This window comes from Miniopterus natalensis, chromosome 12, assembly GCF_054644295.1.
Source record: "Miniopterus natalensis isolate mMinNat1 chromosome 12, mMinNat1.hap1, whole genome shotgun sequence".
In the NCBI taxonomy this organism is placed as follows: domain Eukaryota; kingdom Metazoa; phylum Chordata; class Mammalia; order Chiroptera; family Miniopteridae; genus Miniopterus; species Miniopterus natalensis.
In genome coordinates, this window is record NC_142092.1 from 24,979,444 (window position 1) to 24,999,735 (window position 20,292).

Consider the following 20,292-nt stretch of genomic DNA (forward strand, 5'->3'; position numbering starts at 1 on the left):
AAATAAAACTCACAAAAGGTCATTCTACAACCATGGTGGAACAAGACAGAGACAAGTACACTATGCAAGCAAAATATCTAACAATAATAACAACTAGCCATCCCCTTCTTCTAGCTAACTTCAGTGGTTACTGTTTCCCTACCCTTGACAACTATTCAGGTCTCCTAGATAAAAAATTACCAAGATACCCAATGACTAAACCACCTTTACTTCCCAATGCCCCCCAACCCAAAATTGATACCCACTTCCCTAAACTTGCCTTAAAATTACCCAGAACAAGCACAAATACAGTAATATAACCCCTCAAACTTCCTCATACTGAGACTCTCATTGTTCCCCTGGCACATGCTCTCACTAAATAACCCTAACTCTATGTGACTACAAATATGTTTCTAGCAGTCGCTGGCTGGGTGACTTCAACACTGGAAAGACAGTGGTGGGCAATAGTAGGTTTACAGTTGAGAGTATGCAAAACACAGTTAATTCTTGTATTAGTATTTATTAATTATTGTATTATTTTTCATAAAAACCTACTTTTGCCCACCTTGTGTGGTAAAAATGGACCATCTAAAATGAAAAGTATGGCTAAGAGTATAGACTGAAGTTATATTTGATTCAGCCAAATCAAATCAAGATTATGATTTGATTCCAAGTTGCTTGTTCAAAATGAAGTTGGGATGGTAGGAGGGTCTTCAGTGGTGTTGATTTAAATTTTCTCACAAGAGAAATCAGAACTGTAGAAATTTTCCCAGTTTTTTCTAATTAACACCAATAATAGTGAAAATTTTGCTATAATGGAAATATTTCCTCACTTTTCCTACAAATTTCAACGTTGATTTTTTAAATATATATATAATGAGGGAGAAAACATGAAATCACTAGAGCAGCAGGAATAATGAAGACCACAGAGGACTGATCTTTTTAACTCCCCCCTTGCCTGAAAGCCACACCCTGTTAATTTAGTTTTGTTTTAACAATTTCATTCAACTCAAGCCAGCAAATGCGTATCAAATGACTACTATATGTCAGGCATTACACTAGGGGCAGAAGGGCATTGCATGATGAAAATACTACTTTATGGTTTCAGAGAGTTCACAGGTTAATGGGAGGTAAGAGAGGAACTGGATAAATGTGGATAATTTCGCACAGAGATTCAGTGAAATTTTAAACCGTGAACTAGTCTGGTTTTTACAGAGCATACGAGCATTGGTACTTGGGAAAATAATTATATAATTGTAGCTTTCACATCTTTCTCTTAAATGTCATTTTCATGAAATGAATAACACAATTACACATAATGAAAGGAGGTAATTATGAAATGTTGTCATGTGTTTTATATTTTACATGGCAGGATCCTAGATTGTTTCTAAAGAGAATGAAAGAGAAAATCAGTGTTTTGACCATTATTCAGGGGTATAATTACAGAAGATTGTAGGGTATTTTACTCTAAGATTCACCTGGATACACTGTTTGCAAAACTCTATTTGAATGTTTTTCCTTGCAGCCTTAAAACATTCCTCAAAAAAGAGGTGTATTTTTGGTTTCTTTAGAGGGAAATAAAACAATCTTTTAGCCCTCTCAACATAAAAACTTGTGTACTGGGAAACTGAATTCCAAGCCCTACACAGCGATCTCTTGTTGGCATCTAGGAAATGCTACCTCCCAGAGGTGGGGTTTGTCTCAGTCGTTCATGGGAAGCAGCAGCACACAATCAAAGATGGAGAATTATAAAATGGGTCATTTTCAAGTGCCAGTGTGAAATGAGTAAACAAAATATACAATAAATGCATATTGTTCATGTGGTGTAAATACTATATTTTAATGTCTCCTTTTGGCAGGTCCTTTAGAAAATGAACATTTGTAGTTGCAAGCTATTACATGTGAAATTTTCTTGTAATCACCTTTTAATAGAATTGGCATTATCATCTAATACAACTAGGCTTAAATACTTAGAGATATTTGTCAAATGTTTAGTGGGAGACCTGGGCCATTACAAACATAATTCTCACCAAAAAAAAATGTAATTTTCATTTTCTTCCCAAATGATAGTACAGTTATTAGACTCCATCTCTAAAATGCCTACAAGCAAGTTTAATTAGTCAGTTAAATGAAACTGTCAGAAATTTAAGAAACATTTTTGTAGTAAATTATAGCCCTAGGTACTGCTTAATTTGCTTTGTGTAACTTAAACTGGAAAGTATGTTTTTTATATTGTATTTGTTCAGCATGGATGAAGGTCACTTCACATTTACTTTCATCTTCAAATTACCCGGCCATTTCACAGCTGCTTGGATTTTAATAAGAGGGAACCAGTTTGGAGGATTCAGAGAGAGCAAAAAAGAAAAAAAGAAAAATAAAAACATTTGGCATTTATGAGGTTTATAATAATGCTGCTCTTGGAAACTATGGAATAAGGCTGATGTTTTTGTTTCAAGTCATAAGTTATGGAAATTAATTCTACAGACAAAATTAATGGGTGTAAAATTATGGTAATTATAGTCATGGTAACCAGATATCTTTATGCATTAAGAGCCAGGTCCTGTATTGTGGGTCAGAATGGTATCACAAAATCATAGCCCTTGATTCAGTAAACCTTTTTATATAGTATATTTAAGTGTTGTGCTAAAATTATTCATAATGTCCCTCTATTAGGGAATGATACTCTTCCCCTCAAAAAATACAGAAATAAAATAAATGAAAAGCTAGAAGGAGTCCAGTTGGCAATCACACATGCAGTTATAAAGATCTCTTAGTGTCCATGGGTTTTTCCTCATTAAAAATATTTTTTATACAGTTAGGAACCTGAAATCTTCCACCATTTCCTTTGAAGTTTTATTTTAAGATAACATAGAATTCACTTGAATATTTTTCAATTAGGTACTTTGTTTTGACATCAAATCTCTTTGTGCCTATTGTCATTATCCCCTTTTAAGTAAAATCCCCAGTTAAAGAATTTGAGATTGAAGAAGAAACTGTGAGGAAACTATATATGTATGAAAGATGAAAATTAATTATTCCCAAAGAGAAAATAATAGTTGATATGGAAGCAAAGCACATAAGCATTTGAGTTTCAATAGTAATAACATATGGTTTTAGGCAGCAGATATGTAACATAAACAAGCCATTAGAGTAAAAAATAAAATGCAATTAATGGTGTTTTATTTTAAATTTTTTTATTTAAAATATTCCGCTTCTGGGAATATATCCTAAGAAAACTGAAACACTAATTCAAAAGAATATATGCACCTCTGTGTTCACTGCAGCATTATTAACAATAGCCAAGCTATGGAAGCAGCACATTTCCTTGGTTTCCCTGAATGCAACACCCTAAGATCAAGATTCATTGTGGGACCAGGCTTGAGGCACCATTTTCATAATATAAAACTTTGAAGGAAATATTTGTATTAAAAGGAATTACTCTAGGAGCCCATTGGTAGCGATAGAAATTACCTACCAGGTCTATATAATGCTTTACCCATTGGTTTGGTATAATTGAAAGCAAGGATTTTTGTCCATTAGATTATGGCACATTGGACAAGCAAAAATAGCAATATTTTTCCGTGTGTAGCCAACATGTTTGAAAGAAAATAAACTATAATCCAACATATGATGGAATTAAGAATGCTGAAAACCATTAATGCAGATTGATCACTCATTTTTAAATTAATGTAGGGCCAACTATGAGCTAGGTGTTGAGAAGCAGTATTATGAAGATGGATTAGCAGCTTGATTCTCCTTTGTGGAGATACCTCTTGCCACTGTCACCTGAGGTATTGGCAGATAACCCAGACCTTGCCAGATCATGGAGTTCTTTTACTGGCTGCAGTGATACATTCAGGAATGGCCATGGGGAGAATGAAATTTAATTCTAGGAATTTTGTTGGAACTGCTGGGAAACAGAAAGCAGGGCCAAGGAAGATGTAGAATTAGAGTTGCCAGAGGTCACAGAGATGCGGCCTAGGAGTAAAGGAAAGGAATGGCAGCGAGTCTCGCATCTAGCCAGTGCCAGCAATCCTCTAAACCATCATTACTCTGCAGTTTTCATAAGGTATTTTTTTAAATGTTATTATTTTTAATTGATTTTTGAGAGAAAGAGAGAAATATCAATGAGAGAGAGAACCATCAATCGGCTGCCTCCAATATGCACCCAAACCTGGAACTGAACCCGCAACCTGGGTATGGTCCCTGGTTGGAAATCAAACCTGTGACCCTCAGTGCAGAGGGATGACATTCCAGGCATCTGAGCCACATTGGCTAGGATACTCCCCTCCCCCCCCTTAAATGAGCATTAGTTGCACTTCTGTCACCTGGAACCAAAACATCTTGATTTTAAAAAGTTTGAAGCTAGACATGACCTTAGAGGTAATCTAAACTTCCTTATTTTTTCTCTATTAACAGGCACCCATTGGACTATAAGATAAATACACACACACACACACACACACACACACACACATGCACATGCACACCCCCTTTAGGGTCATGGAAATGCTGGTCAAAGCAAACAAATATAAGTGCAGATTTCTTTGAAGTTTTATGGTTTACTTGAATATAGCATACACATTTTGCATTTCACTCGATATGGCTGTTGGGTATATTTATTCCTTTGATAATTAATATGAATAATCTTACAGGGGCTACATAATCAAATAGAAATTGAAATAACACTATATTGAAAGAAAAGGTTTAAATATGCCAATTTCCCCATTAATTTTATTATGATCTAAAGAATGTATGGTTTTGAATTTTTTTGTGTGTTTTTTGTAATAGCTTTTTAAAAATAATATTTTGCTTAATTAATTGCTTTGGGATACCACTCTTACTGTTTCCCCACCCATGTTACAGGCATCAGTCCATTTTGGCATATAATATTTGTGGGGGTCTTTAAAGGTCAACATTTCAGTATTTTCAATAATAAGTCATGGAACCTTATAGAAGGGACACCTTCTGGCAAGATGGCATTAGCCACCTTTCTTCGTGCACTCTCTGTTGTATAGACTGGTGGGTGAGGTGGGCTCCTAGGAGGACCATGTAATCTTTTTGGCTTACAATATCTCTATGATAACTTCTTGGTCATTCTTTTTTTCTATGTGTCCTGAGTCAGGAAACATTGTTTGACTCCTATATGTGGTGAAAGCATACATTTCATAAGATTTCATTATTTTTCTAGCTTAATAATCTCCATTTTAAATAAACAAGAAACTCAAGGTTGTGTTACTTCTACAATTAGGGAGAGGTTGCTTGTAGTCATAACAATAGCTCACGTTATTAATCATTATTAAGACTGATCCTCAAGGAATATACCTTGTGATTATTCTGCAGTTTTGGATAAACATCTTCTCACCCACAACTCAACAACTGTGTATATACTCTGACAGAAATTTAAAAGTCAACATGTAATGTTTTATTTATTTGTTAATTAAAAAAAAATGTCTTTATTGATTTTAGAGACAGGAAGAGAGAGAGAAACATCAATGATGAGAGAGTCATTGATCGAGCCCGCAACCTGGGCATGTGCCCTGACCCAGAATCCAACTCCGATCGCCTGGATCTTAGGTTGACGCTCAACTGCTGAGCCACGCCCAGCCGGGCAACATGTAATGTTTTAAATGATAGTCATGCATCTTATGAGTCAGAAAGCCAGGAGTTGGACCAGAGACCAATGGAAAAGTATTAACACATATAAATGAGATATGTGTCACTCAGAAGAGTTGAATGAAAATCAAGAAAAAGAGAACCAGAGAGGCTAACATTGTTAATGGCCATCCACTATGTATATAAAATATGTAACAAAAAGGCTGCATCTATAGACTTCATGTATTACTACTCCTTTAACAATGACACCCTAATTGTAAAAGGGGGATTTAGGCATTTTTCAATAACATTTGAGCATTATGAACTCAGTGTCAGGAACAACCCATTTATGGCAGAATACACACACACACTCACACACGCACATTAGGTATCTTTGTCCTGTTGCTAGTAAATGTGTATCTATGCTACTACTTTTATTCTGATTCTCATCAAATCATCTGCTAATTATGTACTTGGCTTCCTTGTCAGTGTGCAGGCAGAAAGATAATTGCTGGTTCTATAATGCAAATATTTTGATTCACATTACTATGTGAATTGTATTCTATTGCCCACATAAATCTATGCATTTTCATACTACTTTTAGTTAATCAGTGTTGGAAACTTCTTAGTTGACCCTCAAAGGAATAATTGATACTGTGTTCACCAAGTCATCTTTATGAGCATGAAAAGATGAGGCTAGTGTTTGGGCTGTACTTAATTTATCAAGGCAAATCATCTTTGAATGTCAGAAAAGTCTTCTACTGGTGATCCCATAGCCTTGCTGTTTGCTGCCTACCAAATACCTATATTAATAATGAAAAAACAGCACTATACTCAAGAGTGTAAGATAACTTGTTGTTATTGGCCAAAAATTGGTTTAATAAATATACACACTTATGATGCCTACAAGAACAGTACCTGCTTATATGTGACATCAATGTACAGTGTACAACTTAAAACACTACTTGTAGTTGTCATGTGAATCGCTCATCCCACCCTTCTTGCTGTACTATGAGTTCTTGGAAAAAGGGAACTTACACTGATCTGTTGTATGCTTGCAGCAATTAGCAGAGTGCTTGCCTACAGTATTGCTTAATATAGAAATGGTAAATTCATTAAGGCAAATCGAAAGCGAAAAGCACTATGGGTATGGGAATTCAAGCAGAAAACCTAACTTCGAAGGTGAATATTTCTTTTGCACACTTCGATCCACGCTAAAGAACATCTAAAATGAATGACCCTGTTTTTAACTTGCTAGTATCCCTTTTAAAATATAAGATAGGTTTGTTTCACTGAAAATTATTCTTTATTTCTCTCATTTTATGACTCTAACAACTTTCTTTTTCCTACATATATACTCTTGTCTCCTTTTCCGATGACTTTAAACTGATAGTGATAGAGGAAGTTTGCTAATTAATTCCCTTTAGATTCAACAACAAACTGGACTTCTGTTGCTATTGAAAGGTAGACATTTGTTTTGTGTTTTTCAGTTCTTGTACTTAAGGTTATCCTATCTTTGCTCATATACAACTAAAGAATGCCTTTTGAAAATTGTTTTGGGTACTGGTACAATAGAGATCATAGCCAATGAATTGTTTTTCCAATTTTTTTTTCTTTTGAAATTTCTATGAAACTTTTTATTCTTCTTAATACTTGTGTTCTCAAAAGTTTTCTTTAAGCATTTGATAATAACCTAAGCCTCTAAAAAGTTATTAGGAATTTTTAATGTTTTTTAAATCTAGTTTGAAAAGAAAGCTTGGATTGTGATATCTTAATGAGAACTTAGTAATGTTTTGCTTTTGCCAAAAGCTTTATTCAAACTCCTTGCCCTGACATTGCTTCAGGTTTTGCAGATGATACAAAATAATATGTTACTTCTATGCTCTAGTTTTACAAAAGCAAGATTTACTGCATCATTCAAAGGAAGGGTCCAACTCTTATTTGGGGGCTAATGCCTGCAGGCCTCCGTGATATCTCATCAAACAAGTCACAACCCATTCACACAAATACTGCCATGATTTATAGTTTCTTTTTTATTTTTGGTCTTGTGTAATATCAGTTTCTTTCTTGTAAGGCTTATCTTGTCAAGAAAAGTTTTAATTGAATTTTATCTATTTATAATTCAGTTTAACTTAAATGTTCTGAATTAATACCTTATTTGCATTATATTTGCATTATAGTTTCATGCATTTGAAAGTGCTTCTATAAGAGTATCATGGCAGGAGTTACATACAAGTCATGCTACTAGGGAAAGAAAGGAATCTGAAACTTTAGAATATTAAAATTAGATGTAAAGTAAGTCATCCAGGAGAAGGGGGGGCCTACCAGTCTAATGTGAAGCATACAAAGCCCTGGCCTTGGCTTCAGCTCATACCATTTTGACATCAGAGTCTTCCTAGTGAAATACAAAATGGAATATGTTTGAAGTAATTAAAATTATAAAAGCTAGGTGGATATCAGTGTTACATTTCTAAATAATTAGTGGACTTCACAGAACATAGTACATAAACATGATGGCAGAGAGCAGAGAAACAAATGAGATGAGCTCCATAATTGTATCAGCTTTCTAACTCTAGAGTCTTTATGGACCTCTGTACAGAGTAGCCCCAGAATACATATCAAATTGCTGAGAAACAGATCCAAGACTGGGGTAGCTGGAATTTGAGAAGGAACATACCAAGTAAGAAGAGAGCTGTGGAGAGAAAGGGCTCCAGAAATCTGCATAGTGCTACCCTTAACTTCTTGGTTGAATACTTAGCTGAAAACACATAGCGAAAAACTCTACAAAGTCAAGCAAGGAACATCTACTGGGAAAGAATAATTACCAAGAATTTATATGCTGGAAAAGTACAAAAGATCATACAGGAACAAGAGAGGTTTGAGTTCTGACATTCCAGAGTAAAGACACCTACCTCACTGACTTCTCAGGTATACTCAGAGAAAGGTGATGCCATAGGAAGATGACTAATTTAGCTCTAGAGTAAAACCTCTGATAAACCCTTGCAGAGTTTAAAAGCAAGATCAAAGATCAGGCTTAACTGCAAGTTAGTTAACTGTTGCAGAAAAAATGATCTTTTAAAAAAACCAGACACTCAAGAACTTAATATCCATAATGACAAGAATACAGTAACAAATTACTAAATACGTAAGGTCAGCATACATCACCAATAACTAGGAACAAAATTAGTAAACAGAAACAGGTTGCGAAATGACAGACAGTGGAATCAGCAGGTGAGAACTTTAACACAGCTATTAGAATTAAGTATATTTTTAAAAACCTATGAACATAACTAAAGAATTATAAAATTAAGATCAGGAGGCATATGAAAATATGTAAAAGAACCAAGTAAAATTGTAATAAAAGTCAATATCAGAAATAAAAATTCTTTGGATGGCCTAATAGCAAATTAAACCTTGTAGAAGATCATTAAACTCAATGACAGGACAATAGAAGCTATTTAAAGTGCATCAGAGGAAACATAAATAGAAAATAAAATGAAAGCTGCTCAGTGACCTGAGGTACAAGCAATGTAACAATTGTTGTTGGAAGTGCAGAAGAGAGTTGGGGGAAATGTTTGAAAAGTAATGATGACAATATTTGGATCTCCTGAAAAACCTATCCACTTGCTGAAGGAGTTCACTAAAACTAGCCAAGTAGGACATGTACACGTGCATGTACTCGTGCGCGCGCGCGCACACACACACACACACACACACACACACACACACACACACCATACCAAGGCATATCATAATCATATTATTGAAAAGTAATCATAATGAGAAAATTTGAAAAGTAGCCAAAGAGGGGGAGGATTATACATTATACATAGGGAACAAGAGTAAGAAATTCTGGTCACTTCTTATCAGGAACAGTGCAAACCAGGAGACAAAGAAACGAATCAAATTGCTAAAGGGAAGTCAATCAGAATTCTATATCCAGCAAAAAATTTCTTAACAAACAAAGTCATAATAAAGACTTTTTGGGCAAATTAAAGCTGAAATAACTTATTGCCAGCAGATCCAGATTATAAAAATGTTAAAGGAAATTCTTCAAGCTAAAGACATGCTAACAAATTCAGATCTATACAAAGAAATAAAAACATGAAAAATGGTAAATATGTGTGCAGATAGGTTTTTTTTTGTTTCTTAAAAAGAATTAATTGTTTAATGCAAGATATATGAAGTCTATAACATGCAGAAATACATAACAATAGCACAAAGAATGGGAAAGGGGAAGAAAAACTGCTGCAAGGCAATTATATGTGACATTGTATAAAGGTATTTATAGTGTGATAGTGATAAGTTATAGATGCATATTGAAAACTCTAGAGCAAGCACCAAAAAAATAGGAAAAATAAGCAAATATAGATAAAGAAATACAGGCAATAGTAGTAAATTGAAATTATTCAAATATATTCATTTAGTACAAAAGAGGTTAGGAAAAGAGGGAAAAGGGGCAACAAAGATAAGGGCAAAGAGAAAACAGTTGGCATTATGGTATACCAAAACCCATCTGTGTCAGTTAATGTAATATTTCACGTTAATGTAAACTAACTCTCAAATTTAAAGCCAAAAATTATCAGAATACATCAATAGCAAGACCCAATAATATATCGTTTACAATAGAAAGACGTTAAATATAAGGATGCACTACAAGTTTAAGAATGGAAATATATGGTGACTCCCATCAATTAGATGGCATCAGGAACAAATCTGTGGTCAAATAAAGTTGGTTTTATTGACTCCCTGAAACAAATGAGATAGTCCACCATGAAGAATCTTGGGGTGTTTCAGTAAGGGGGTGTTAGAGGGATTTATTATAGAATTTGGGCTTCTGTGGGATGAATTTGGGGAGGCTCCAGAGAAGTAGGATTTTATTTGGATTGACAGATAGTAGTAAATTGGAATAATTTTATGACTAGGCGTATTATGAATCTTTTTAGGAAGTGAACAGAATAGAGCGAGGCCATAACTTCATTGGCAAGGAAGCAGTGTTCACTCTCGTTACCCAGGAGAGGGAGTGTTGGTAATTTTTCCGGTTTGTGGAGTCACCTTTTTTTTTTTTACTGTGCTCAGACACTGTTAATAACAGCTTGTTTTTGTCTTGCTTCATCATGGTCCAGAATGCCCTTGCTGGTGGTCTGTGAAAGTTGTAATGTTCGGGAGGAGAACACTATAGTCTATTTGTTAGACTGGAGCAGTTCTTAGGAACACCAAGGCAAACCTCTTAGCGCCTAGCCGGTTCCTGGTTGTTAGAAGCTTACGAGCTCCAACTTAGGAGCAGATGGGGACAAACCACTGATAGCCAAAGTCCTCCCTGGTTTTGACTCTGTGAGGAAAGATAAGGTATCAACTGGGAGAGTATCTGAGGATCTGAAAACAAATGGACCTCAAAATAGTCCATAGGTATTTCCTGGAGAGAAGGTTTTGCTAATGTGAGACAGTAGCTCAAACCTGGAGGGGTTCCGCCCTCTCTAACATCGAGTGATCTCAAGGAGCCTTGGGTTAGAAGGATTGAGTAAGTTAAAGTAGGACACTTTCTAGAGTCTTCAAACTGATCTCTCAGGGTTTCCTTCCAGGAAGGGATATATTTCTGGGATTAGCATCAAAATTGAGCAAAATAGGGACCCATGAGAAAAGAAAAGAGAAATCTAAACAGAAGTTGGGGAAGGGACCTGAACTGTGCTCCATCCCCCTCCAAATCCCATATGTTGAAGTCCTGATTTCCAGTATCTCGCAATGCGACTATATCTAGATATAGGGCCTTTAAAGAGGTAATTAAAGTAAATGAAGCTTTATGTGAGGGCCCTAATACAATCTGACTTTTTTCCTTAAAAGAAAGGAGATTAGAACACAGACAATAAAAGCCTAAGGGATGACTATGTGAGAGCGGACTTGGAAGAAAATGAACCTCTTGAAACTTTGATCTTGTACTTCTAGCCTCCAGAACTGTACAAAATTATTATAAGAAAAAAGAGAATAATTTGCAGAATAACATTCCTACTGACAATGAAAGCATGTCAGAAAATGTCTGAGAAAACTGACCCAGAAAATTAAATTATAAAGAACACAAGAGTAAATAAAAATAACAGATGATACCTCAAGATAAATAGCAGATTAAAAATGAGGGGAAAATCTTAATCAGAAATAGATAGTTGAAATATTTGAGAAAAAGTAATAATTATTAAATTTAAGCAAAGAATTGTGAACATACAAATTATAGCATTCTGTGAAGAAGAACCAAATAAGGAAACAAAAAATATGTTTAAAAATGTGCAGTTCAAGAAAATGTTCCTACAAACAGGCACACACACTCACACACACTCACACACTCACACACACTTGAGACTACCAATTGAAATAAATGTCATGTGCTTGAGAAATGGACCCAGAAGTATCGAAACTAAGACATAGTCTAGCAAAATCATTGGATTAACTCTTTGTAAAGGATATTGCTTCTGGGAATATAAAATAGACATACTTTTCTTATTTCTAAATATGATAAAACACCAGACAAATAAATATTGAGAGGTAGTCTATAAAATACCTGACCAATTCTTCAAAAGTGTCAAAGATATGAAAAACAAAGTCTGGGAACCTGTCACAGATTGAACGAGACTATAGAAACATGATAACTATATGCAATGTGATACCTAGCATTGCATTCTAGAAAGACCATTTGTGGGAAAGTTGGTAAAACCTAAAAGAAGTCTTTAGTTTCGTTAATAGTATTGTAGTCATGTTCATTTCTTAGTGTTTATGAATGTGGCATGGTTATATATAGGGAAGACTGGATGAAAGTCATATGGTAATACTCTGTACTATCTTTGCAACTCTTCTCTATATCTAAAATCATTATTAAGGTAAATTATTACTTAATGGTGAAAGTCTGAATTCTTTCCAAGATCAGGAAAAAGACAAGAATATAAACTCTTAACACTTACATTTAATATTGTGCTAGAGGTTCTTTCAAAAGCAACAAGTCAAAGGGAAACACAAGAAAAAATAAACAAATGGGACTACATCAAACTAAAAAGCTTTTGCACAGCAAAAGAAACCATCAACAAAATGAAAAGACAACCCACTAAATGGGAGAACATATTCGTCAATGATACATCTGATAAGAGCTTAATATCCAAAATTTATAAAGAACTCATACTAAACATCAACAAACCCCCTCCCCCCCAAAAAAAACCAATAATGCAATTAAAAAACAAGCAGAAGATCTAAATAGACACTTCTCCAAAGAAGACATACAGATGGCCAATAGACATATGAAAAGATGTTCAATGTCACTAATCATCAGAGTGATGCTAATTAAAACCAAATGAGATACCACCTGACACTTGTCAGAATGACTATAATCAATAAATTCACAAGTGACAAATGTTGGTAAGGGTGTAGAGAAAAGGGGACCTTCATGCAGTGTTGGTGGGAATGCAGATTGGTGTGGCCACTAGGGAAAATAGTATGGAGTTTCTTCAAAAAATTAAAAATGGAACTGCATGGAAGAATATACGCACCCCTATGTTCATTGCAGCACTAGTTACAACAGCTAAGCTTTGGAAGCAACCCAAGTGCCCATCAATAAACTAGTGGATAAAAAGCAGTGGTACATATATACAACGGAATATTACTTAACCATTAAAAATAATGGAATCTTACCATTTGCAATGGCATGGATGGACCTAGAGGGTATTATAATCAGTGAAATAAGTCAGGACAAATATCACATGATTTCACTTATTGTGGACTCTAAAGAGCAAAATAAACGAACAAACAAAATTGAAAACAACTCAGACACAGAAAGCAAACTGGTGGTTGCGAGGGGAGGAGGGTTGGGGAACAGACTGGGTAAAAGAAGTGAAGGGATTAAGAAGCACAAATTGGTAGTTACAAAATAGTCACGGGGGTGTAAGTAAAGCATAGGAAATATAGTCAATAATATTGTGATAACTATGTATGGTGCCTGTTGGGGTAATGGAAATATCGAGGAACACTATGTAAAGTGTATGATTGTCTAAAACTGTTCTACACCTGAAAACAATAAAAATAAAATTGAAAGGGGGGGGGAGCAACAAGCCAAGAAAAAAAATTAAATATACCCAAATTGGATAGGAAAAAGTAAAACTCACTTTATTCACCAACAGATCTATCTAGAAAATCTGAAGAACGCTACTAAAACAAACAAAAACAAAAAAAATGAAAAAAAAGCCTGTGATTTCAAAAGTTCAGATATTTGCAAGTACTCCCAAAACTCCACAGAGCATATTCATGTTCAGCTTTTACTAAAATGCAAATGCCTCAGGGCAGCAAGAGAGAGAAAGTGTGTAAACTGGAAGTGAGAGACACCCAGGGGCCTTCATTCACACTCAGATGAGTTTTGTCTCCAGATTGAACCATCAAGAGCTGTTTAATAAACCTTGGCTTCAGAAGAAGTCAAGGCAGATGGTCTCAGTGGTGGCTTTTGTGCCTCGTAGGTCATTTTGCTCGTTTCCCGTCTAATCAGTTAGGCCATTGTAAAACTATCAGTAAACAAACTGAGATTCTACCAACAAGCAATGATAATTGAAATTTTAAAAACAGAAACCTTCAAGATATATTTGATAAGATTTACTGAATGATTTCAAACATTTTAGTATAAGTAAATCAAATCTATGAAGAAAGAAATCAACAGTTACTGCCTCTGTGAGCACAGGTGATCATTTCCTGGGAAGGAGCAGCAGGGATCTTTCTGAGTTGATGAAAATGTTTTTCTCTATCTTCATTTGGGTGAGTCACAGGAGTCTTAGCAATTGGTGAAAATCATCAGACTCTACAATTAAGATGTGTACATTTTGCTGTACGTGAGGAGATAAAAAATAATTTGAACAGAGATGATAAAGCAATGATTTACTTAAAGTATTTAAGAATAATAAGACTGTCTTTGCACATAATCCTGTTGTTTCAAATATCAAATCAGTAAGACAAAAGCAGTTACTAACAATGAAAAGACCGTCCTGCTAGGTGAGCTGCTCAGAGAGCAGCATATAGTGTGCAAGGATACGTTAGACATGTGGTCTGCAGGATTCTAGGCGTCCTTCGGCATTCCCATCTCCTGTTGCCTACCCTGTATAATTCCTTCCCCTGGAGTGTGGGTGGGATTGTGAGCGTGTTTACATTAGCGGACAAAAGTGAAGGAATTTTGCAAAATGTAATGAAGGTCCCTCTCAGTTGCATCTAAATTAACCAAAAGGGAGAGATTATGCTGGTGGATCTGATTAATCACGTGATCTCTCTAAAAGACGGTCCAGGCTTTCCCTGGAGTTAGAAATACAAAGAAGCAAAAACTCTCTCTCTGTTGTTTTTCAAGAAGACAGTTGTCATGAATCTATAGCCACTAGGAAGCAACCTGCCAAGAACCTGAGGGAGCTTGGATTCAGATCTTGTCTAGTCAAGCATCCAGATTACATTGCAAATTGGCCAACACACTTTGATTTCACCCCTGTGGGACCCTGAATGGAGAATCCAGCTAAGCCTGCCCAGATCTCTGACCTATAAAAGCTGTAAAATTATAAATCAGTGTTGTGTCCAGCAACTAAAACTGTGGCAATCTTTTATACAGCAATGGAAACCAAATACAAGCAACTTTTCACTAACATAAATCACTTGTTTTATGTGAAGAACATCAGCTAAATTCAAAGTTTTCCAAACTTTTAGATAATTTATACATGAATACTTATTAGTTTGTATTGGTATTTTACTTATTTTAACCTGATGTAATAAAGCAGTAATGGTTTGGGGAAAGAAGAGTAAAATATTCCATTTCACAGTCAGCTCTAGGCATTTCAGCAATCTGTGCCTAGAAAAAGATGTATGTTTTAGTTGACCGTTATATAAACTATAGCATTGTCATGTGACAAGAACTACCTCAGAGTATAGACATGAGATTTCCTAAAACCTTCCCAAAGCTTTATGGAATGTTATTTAGATACTATCAAAATTTTATATATGATCTTCACATCTCTACTTATTGATGTACATGTAACAAGGTTTATAATTAATTATACAGTTTAAAAACAGTTCCCATGTGTTACAATGCCTTCATATCAGTTTTGTTACAATGCCTTCATATCAGTTTTGAAAGTCTTTTTGAATCCTTGGTAATTTTTCATTATAAAGAGGATTTAGTTATGTGTTTAAGTGTGTGATTCAATGACAAATTATTTATGTAGAATTATAGGTATACATTTTCAAATATTAGGAATATAATCTATGAATGAAATAAATATACACAACATTGACACAGATAGCCATGGCTTGGCATTGTAACTTTTTCTTTTTTCTGTCTGTGCTAAATAGATGTTAATATATTGAATATCATAATTTTAATTTTTATTCTTTTCCCTGTATCTAGCTAGTAGATCTTATAAATTAAGTGAGGACACTTTATTAATGGAAAAGAATCCAGACTAATCTAAACCTCTCCATGAGATTACAGAGATCATTTTAGGGCACCAGAAGTCCCACATCATTTCCTTAACACAATTGCCTAATTTATTGGTTCGCCTCCTGTATTAATTATCTCTTTTTTCATTTATGCCAGAAGTGTATTGATCTAATCTTCGATTCTCTCTCAGGGGCTGCTTGAATTCATTCTTGATTCTGTCAAGCCATCCTCAATCTGGATAATTGGTCCCTGTGTGCTTGGAGGAGGGTAAGTCCACTACAGGATGTTCCAGGTAGTTTTCACCCTTCCGGGACCTCTAGTCATGGAAGCCTTTCTTACATTTTGTCATTTTTATGCTGCATGAAATAGTAATATTTTCCAGGTCAATTTTTGGGGGGGAAAAAAAAAAGCACACACTTACTTTATATTGGAGCAAATTAAAACATTCACCTGCATTATTGTTATTATCACAACAGAGAAAGTGAGAGGTTGAGAGAGAATGTATGTGCTACTAACATTTGAAATATGTAATGAAAACCCAGTAATAAAAAAATCTCTTAGAAGTTTATATAGAATATAACAGATAAGTTAGGTAGTTCACTATTTATATTAGAAGTTTAATCCATATGATTATAGAATAGTCATGTGGTTAATATTTATTTGACAAGCTATACTGGAATCTAACTCTTGCTCCTGACTGCAAATGACTAATATTTTGGACAAATTAGCTTCTCTCACTGAGAATATCTGAAGTCACAAGCCCAGGTCATTTATACAGGTGGCGGCAAATAAACCGAATTGTCAGGATGAAAACCACACTTTCTCTTTTGAGATTTAGCTACTCACTTTATTCACAAAAATACCTATTTCACCAAATAATATTTGTTGGCTAATAAGTAATCGATGCCCAGTAAAGAAGGGTCTTGATCTTGTTGCTGCTGCTACTGTTGTTGAATCTTACTAAAGCTCTGTTTGCCCCTGAACTTCAGAGCTAAAAATCATGTAATAAGGTGCAATAAATTTGAACATAAATAGAACTCTTGGAAAAACAATTTGTCAATACAGAAATAGTTCAAAGATCAACCTGCTCTGAAGAAGCAGCCTCCTTGGGAAAATGACACCTTGGCTTCCATGTACCTCACCTTGTGGCAGCAGGGGGGAAAAATCATTTTATTCAGATTTATTCACACTAAAAACTCTAATCCTTTTAATGACTAAATGCTGTCTATAACAGTGACCATTACATTATAAACTTAGAGGATACAGAATGGGCTCCTGTAAGCCCAGAATATTTTAAACCTAATTTCCCAGGAAGATTAAAACATTATATAGATGTATAAATAGAATCAAATATTTTCTAGAAAATGGTATTTGACAGACGCTTTATCTAAAATATTATAACTATAAATAAGATGCATAAGTGTCACTAAAACCAAAGTATACAGGCCAAGGGCCTGCACGGGGTTGAAATTTTTACCGGATCACATTGTCTCTCTCACCTTCATGCTACAGCTGACCCCGCACATGCTCAGATTGTACACAGGCCCCGTTCAGAGTCTGACCTCATGACTTGGTTGTTTTCATTCCCTGCACTGATTCCTTATTGATATATTTAAAGACACGGTCTTAATTTTCATCTTCTTGGTTGAGTCCAGCTAGATGAGCGCTTAGTGAATTGAGTGAAGAAACAATTTATTTATGCAAACCTAAAAATTTCCACTTTCCTCAGAAATGACCCATGCTGGCCTTATTGAAGCTGGGGACTTATGTTTGGAAACTCTCCGCAAATTTTATTCTCAGAATTCTTTAATACAAAGCCCAAGCAGCTTAGACTTTTTGCTGACTTGAGCACTCTGTTAGAGAACTTGAGGGACTAACTGGGTTTGGTCTTGGCTGCGGTGGTGCTGATCTGTGTGCGGTGGGAGGTGCGCAGGTGAAGTGCTGTGGTTGGCTCTGCCTGGTGGGGGTGTGGAAGTGAGCAGGCTGTAAAGCAGTCAGCTCTGCTTTACAGTTTCTTTGCTTGTATACCAAAAGGAAAAAAAAGAGCTGCTTTTCTTTGCACATGGTCCTTCTGAAACAGTGTTGTACTACAATGCAATATTTCTTTTTAGCTTTAGAAAGCTGTTAAAACTGATTATTCATGGACACACAACAGTGTGGTGATTGCGGGGGGCCGGGGCAGGCAGTGTTGGAGGTGGAAGAGCGTATGGGGGGATAAATGGTGATGGAAAAAATAAGTGATTGTTGTAAATCAAATAATAATATCTTAATATTGAATATTATAGTATCATTGTAGTATTCATTGCAGTGTCCTTTCCTGTTACGTAAAAATAACTCATTAGTCAATAACTTAATTGAGCTTGTTCTTATATTTTATAAAGTATAATGATCATGCCCTGGCCAGTTTTGCTCAGTGGTCAGAGCATCGTCCCAAGGACCAAAGGGCTGTGGGTTCTATTCCCAGTCAAGAGCATGTACCTGGGTTGTGGTTTGATCCCCCAGCTCTGGTGGGGGCAAATGCAGGAGGCAGCCGAACCATGTGTCTCTCTCACATTGATGTTTCTCTCTCTCACTTGATGTTTCTCTCTCTCTCCCTCCCCCTCCTCTGTCCCTTTTACTATCTCTAAAAAGTCAGCGGGGAAAAAAATACTCAGGTGAAGATTAACAACAAAAAAGTATAATGGTCACTGTTACAGACTATAGACAAGTAAAAATTCATTCACTATAGCAGTTTGTTTCAGGTGGTCTTGCATAGGATATAGCTTAAGATTTACAGTGAGCCAAACTTGGATTGAATATATTTTTCTACAAACATTAGGTATATAACTTTGGGCAAATTATTTCATTTTGTGCTCTACAGGGTCTTCATCTGAAAAATTAATAATAATGAGATTGCATTAATCCTTATAAGAGGATATTTGAAGCACAGCAGTTCACATAGAACTAATATTGTACCACTTGACATAAAAGGTAGCAACTTTGCAACCTTATAGATATCTTTAACATCTTCCCCAATGACCTTTATGTCAGAGGAGTAATATATATCACATCCCCATATATTCTGTATCATACCAGACAATGTTATATTTGCTATAATGAGTCACATAAGAGGAAACAATTTTTTAAAAAATATTTCCTCAGGTATTTGCCACTTCTATTATCTCTTCACCCTCAAAGATCCATATTGCTATTGGTGTCATTTCCCTTCCATTTGAAGGACTTTCTTTATCACAAGTTATGGTGTTGCTGAATTCTCCTAGTTTTCCTTCACCTGAAAATGCTTTCATTCTTGAAGGACATTTTTACTGGTCATTTTTCCTGTCCCAGTTGTTTCTCCTTCTATTCTAGGACTTCAATAAAATATTTGCTAGATATTTTGGTAATATTTTACTCCCAGGCACTGCAGCTATGCTCATGTTATTGCAATTGTTTTTCTATTAACTATCTTCAAGTTTGCATTATATTTGTTCTGATACTTATATTTTATTATGACATCACATTATATATGTTTTTAATTTCAGAAATTGTAATTTTTAGTTCTGAAATTTCCATTTGATTCTTTTTTGTAGTTTCTGTTTTTCTTCTAAGTACTCTAATAATTTCAAGTGTGCCTTTTTTGCTACATGTAAGGGAATTCTGATAACTGATTTAAAATATTTATTTGACAATTTTAATATCTGGATTATCTTGGAAATGACATCGGTCTTAGTTTGGGTAGCTCTATCAAAGTACTGTAAATTGGGTTGTTTAAACAATGAGTATTTTATTTCTCACAGTTCTGGAAGCTTAGAATTCCACAATCAAGGTGCCAGCATATTTGGTGTCTGGTGAGAGCCCACCTCCTGGTTTGTAGAAAACCATCTTCTCCTGTGTCCTCATGTGGTGGAGAGAAAAAAAAGCAAACTCCCTTGTGCCTCTTATAAGGGTACTAATCCCATTAATGAGGGTTTTACCCTCATGACCTCATCTAATTCTAATTGCCCCGAGAGGCCCCACCTTCTAATACCATCACATTGGCTGGATAGTTTCAACCTACGAGTTTTGGAGGGACATACTCAGTCAAAAGCAACATCTCTTAATCATTTTTGGGTTTTTTGGGTTTTTTTGCTTGAGAATGGGTCATGCATTCCTGGATTATTTTATGTTGAATAACTTTTAGTTATATCTTGGATATTTTGAATATTATACTGTATAGACTCTGAGTTCAACTATAATATTCTGTAGAATTTTGTTTTAGTTTTAGTAGCCTATCAGTCTATTCCTTTCATACTGTAAGTTTTGTTTTA

The 20,292-nt window shown here is 35.2% G+C and overlaps 1 long non-coding RNA gene across 3 annotated transcripts in view; it reads left to right on the forward strand.

Annotated features, from left to right (window-relative positions):
• The window catches only part of LOC107545436 (uncharacterized), a 284,522-nt gene that overhangs the window by 41,269 nt on the left and 222,961 nt on the right, over positions 1-20,292 (forward strand). For all 3 annotated transcript variants that reach the window (XR_001604023.2, XR_001604024.2, XR_015715437.1), the window contains exon 2: positions 16,197-16,273. This is a non-coding gene — a long non-coding RNA (uncharacterized LOC107545436). The remainder of the gene's footprint in view (positions 1-16,196; positions 16,274-20,292) is intronic.